The sequence below is a fragment of the Urtica dioica genome, chromosome 1, assembly GCF_054948205.1.
Source record: "Urtica dioica subsp. dioica isolate 48M chromosome 1, U.dioica_male_clone48M_v1_H2, whole genome shotgun sequence".
Lineage (NCBI taxonomy): Eukaryota > Viridiplantae > Streptophyta > Magnoliopsida > Rosales > Urticaceae > Urtica > Urtica dioica.
In genome coordinates this window covers 16077445-16082438 of record NC_142756.1, presented here as the reverse complement: position 1 = coordinate 16082438, position 4994 = coordinate 16077445, and the positions used below count along the sequence as shown (strand labels likewise).

The 4994-nt window shown below is 31.7% G+C and overlaps 1 long non-coding RNA gene across 1 annotated transcript; it reads left to right on the top strand.

The window, feature by feature from the left end:
- The first annotated feature begins 320 nt into the window (after positions 1 to 320).
- LOC149407517 (uncharacterized) lies at positions 321 to 4595 on the top strand. Its single transcript, XR_016301452.1, has 3 exons — positions 321 to 560; positions 659 to 719; positions 4273 to 4595. It is a non-coding gene; the product is annotated as an uncharacterized LOC149407517 (long non-coding RNA).
- Positions 4596 to 4994: the final 399 nt, after the last annotated feature.

Below are 4994 nucleotides of genomic sequence, written 5' to 3'. Positions count from 1 at the left end.
AAAATACAATACATTGTCAGCCTAAACGCATATAAGAGCATCTTTAATGGTAAGCTAAATGTCATTTTAGCTTATCAAGATACATAGTTCTCATTGGTTGAAAAAAAATGGGACCCATTTTTTGCTAAGCTAATGGTTAAGCAATTAGCTCTATAGAGCTAATTTGCTAAGCTAAATCAATAGCTAATAGGCAAAATAATGGTAAGCAAGTAGCTTAAAACTTTTGGTATTTACTAGCAAATCCTTCAAATTGCTAAGCAAATGACCATTAAAGATGCTCTAAGCAAGGGAAGAAGAAAATAAGCTATTCTCTCGAGAGGGAGAGAGAGAGAGAGAGAGAGAGAGAGAGAGAGAGAGAGAGAGAGGACCAGCAGAATCTTAGTGAATCTCAGCCGTTCGATCCAAGATCTACCGCAGAGGCTTCCTCCGCCGGACATCTTGGAGCGGCTTCCTCACCTCCACTCCCATTCGGTGGCGTTGATCGCTGACCTAGACCTACAGCTCGCTGTGACGAGGGATTCACGGTGGTCGGAGTCGTTGTTCGTCGCCTGCGTCTTTAGGTTATTCTTCACTCTTCTTCGTCCTTCTTCGTTGTTTCTTTTCTTCTTCAATCTCTTCTAAAATCTGGTGTTTGGCTCTGGTTTTCGTTATCTTCAAGGCTAGGTGTTCGTCGTCGTGGTCGGAGTCGTTGAAGCCTCGTTTGTTCTCTCAGTCACAAGGTAAAATAAAACATTGATATTGTTGATTTTGAATCAGATTTTAGGGTTTCAGAATTAGTTCTTCGTTCTCGTTGTTTGATTTTCGTGACCCTGTTTTAGGTCCTTTTTTTTTTGCTATAAATGTGTATGTGTTCACTATTTTGCACATATAACTATTTCTATTTTGTTGAAATGATTGCATATTAATCATCTTGAAAAGTTGTTTATAAAAGTTAACTATAAACAAATTAGTGTTTTATTTATTTGTTTTTTTTTAGCTTATAGTTACAGTCTGGCGGTAGTGTATTTATATTGTCTGGAGTGTTTTGAGTTGGGTTTCGATTTCTGTATGTGTTTACGAATTATGAGACATGTCATCAAAGAAATCATCATTATTAATTACCTTACACAGTTCTTCTATTTATGTTTGGATTTATCTTGGTTTAGTAAGTTGTTGGGTTTAATTTTTCTTTTAACAACCCTGATACGTTATGTTTAAGGTATTTGGGATTTTTACAGTAGTTAAGATCACTAAAACGCCAAATTTTAGCAACAATTCAACTTGCTTCCACAACATTTGTGGTTGATTTTAAAAGCTTTTAAGAGAACACTTTATTAGTGAAGATATTTGGTGTTGAGGTGTTGCTTATAGCTGTGTTAAATGTTTCAATATTTTTTTTTGTCTTAAAGAACTATATCCCAAAAAGCTAGGAGAAGATCTGAAATAATATATATATATTCTCTAGATTCGGAGCTTTTAATATTTGAATGATATACTACAACCACTCGTCGAGTCTCATGTGCTTTTGGATCAGAAAGTATAATAAGTAGACAGCTTGTAAAACTTAAAATTCTATTTATAAGTTAAGGGATCATTCTTTAACTAGAAATCTAAAAAGTTAGTAGTCTTATGGACTGAATGAAAGTGCATAACCTGTGGACTTCTGTACTCGTTTTGCCTTACTAAATGAATACCTGTACTCATAGAACTCTTGTATTATTCATTTCACAGTTCAATTTTCTCCACCATATTTGCAAATTGTTGTAAAAAAATAGTCGCATAACTTAGTTTGTCTAATTGTTACTATCAAGTCGTAACATTTTAGTATCATTTAATTTGTTTGGGATTTATTTGACTGTGACTGTGATTGATCAATAAGTTAATTGGTTCTATTTTGGAAAGAAGTCTTGTAAATGTTCTAAAAATTCATGTTGGTAGTGGTATGAAGCTACCTGCATATCTATGTTACAGAAATATTTTATGAACGTTATCTGAGAAATTGTATTTTAAGAGAACACTTTGTTATTGAAGATATTTGGTGGTGAAGTGTAGCTCATAGTTGTGTTAAAGTTTTCAACATATTTTTTGTCTTAAAGAACTATCTCAAAAAACTAGGATACGATCTAAAATAAGATATAGACATGGTTAATATCTATATATTTTCATTATCAAGATTTGGCGCTTTATTCTTCAATTCTTATCTAATCCTTCTAATTTGGAACGTAGTTTGTCTATTCATAACAAGATTTTATAGTTCAATTTTCTCCACCAAATTTGCAGACTGTTCTTCAAAAAATAGTCGCATAAAGTGATTTGTCTAATTTTTACTATCAAGTCGTAACATTTTAGTGTAGTCTAATTAATTGGGAATTACTTGAATTTGCAACAGTAGTTGATCAATAAGCTTTTTGGTTCTATTTTGGAAAGAGTTCTTGTAAAGGTAGTAGTGGTGTGAAAGTTATTTGAGAATATTTAGACCGCACATGGTTTTGACTTTGAGACACGCATTTGGTTTTCTTTTCCTTTCTGTTTATAGTTGTGAAATATATAATTAACGATGTCATTACTTGTTTCATATATTTCAGAGTGTTCACGACTTTGAGATTTATTTGCGAGGAGCATGTAGGATGTTAGATGACACGGAATTTGAGTCTCTCAGGTATAATTTAAATTGCGAAATCTAGGTTCGACTAGAAAGTGAATTGGATATGGATAATTTAAGAGGGATCAAAATAATAGATATTATTATCGATGAAATAAAGAAAATCGTTGTATACTTAATTTCTCAATTTTAAACCAGATTATGTGGTTTTCACGAAAATAAATAGATGCGCATTGAAACTATCTAGTTCGATTAAAGATATAATGAAAGCAGCTAGTTCGTTTTTAGGTCGTCTAGCTCAGACTGTGGATGTTATGACGAGAGAAGAGATCAACATGCAGATATGTTTTCTAAATATTCTAATGACTTAAAAAATGTTTTTCAAAATTTTAAATGATTATTTTTATTTCATTCTCTCAAATACAAATGTCAATTGATTTGTAGAGAGGTATACATGTATATGGCAAGTATTTTTCTGACAGTTAGATAAGGTTTAGTAGACAATTTTTATTTTTATATATAATTTGAATATTATTTTATGTTAAGGTTGTTTTATATGTTTATTTATTACGTAATTTACATTTAATATTTTTTTTCATGGAATCTCTCAAATAATTAATACTTTGAAGGAAATAGCCGTAAATGCTCTCATCGTGTTCGTAAAAGACACCTATTTTTTTGAAAACTCTTTAGATTGCTTTTAAAAACGCTGATATATGTGTCAGAGAATAAACCTCGTCCGCATTCGGTGCTTGTCTCTAATTGCTTGAAGGCAAGCACCAAACGCGGACGAGGCTTCTTCTTTGACACATATGTCAGTGTCTCTAAAAGCAATCCAACGAGTTTTCAGAAAAGTATGTGTATTGTTTATGAGCACGGTGAAGAGCATTCACGGCTATTACCTTCAAAAGTATTAATGATTTATGAGATTTCATGAGTAAAATATTAAATGTAAATTATATAAGAAATAAACATATAAAATAATCTTAACATAAAGTAATATTCGAATTATATATAAACATAAAAAATTGTTCACTAAATCCTATTTAACTGTCAAAAAATGAAGCTATCTTACTTTCAAAATTAAATGCGCACCATACTTGATATATACATGATACCTCTCAACAAATCAATTAAATTTGGTATTTGAGAGGAAGAAATAAAAATAATCATTTAAAATTTTGAAAAAAACTTAAGTAAGTCATTATAATAATTAAAAAACATACTTGCATTTTGATCTCTTCTCTCATCATAACACCTGCAATCTGAGTTAGATGACCTAAAAACGAGTTAGCTAGTTTCATTATATCTTTTATCGAACTAGATAGTTTTAATGCGTCTCTATTTGTTTTCGTAAAAATCACGTCTAAGCTAGTTTGAAATTGAGAAATTATGCGTGCATCGATTTTCTTTATTTCGTTGATAATGTCTATTGCTTTGATTCCTCCTAAATTGTCTATATCGAGTCGAACCCCGATCTCGCAATTTAAATTGCACATGAGAGTCTCAAATTAAGCATCAAAATCAGCTATCTAAATCATTTCGGTTACAACTACGGAGTGTGTATATGTGTGCATCGCAAATCAATCATTTTACCACGATGCATGATATAAAACAACTTCGAACAACCCTCAAGGGTTGGCCTCGACTCTACTAATCCTCACAGGTATTGATTATTTATTTATGTGTAGGCTAGGATTCTCCCATGTGAAGTCGGAAATGAAAGATGACACTCGAAATATGGGAAATACTATTTTTAAGATAGACGAGCAAACTAAAATTGATCACAATATAAGAAAATCTACGGCAAAATGCCTTCCACCAATCGTACCACAAATCCAATGTAGAGATTTCCTCAAGACTAAACATGAACATATACAAATGATCTAAGAGCCAATGTGGGAAGAAGAGAAGACATGAAGAAAGGAAGAAGGTGAGAAGAAAGAGAAATTAATGAAGAAAATCAAAGTGAGAAATAAATATTACAAAGAAGAAGAAGAAGAAAAAGAAGAAGGATGATGAAAAAAAAAAACCTTAAGACTGAATAATGCTTCATTTTTTTTTCTGTTCTTTTTTTGTGATTTTTTTAATGAAATAAGCAAATATAAAATAAATGAAGAAGACGACATAGACGGAATAGAGGGTGGAGAAAGAACATAAAGAATGACTAAAGAAGAATGAAAGAGAGAGGAAGAACGAAGAGAAAATGGCCCTAAGGATAAGTATCCATGTTTAATCAAGAATCATCTCACAAAATGTCCAAACAAACTACTAACCATGTAGAGAAGCTCAATGTAGTGACCAAACCAATTCAAATGAACAATGAAAGTTCGCAAGCTGTTTTCTCATCTCACTAACTCATAAAAAAAGTGATGTGCCTAAACATGTGGGTTGATCTCGGCTAAAATGTTTA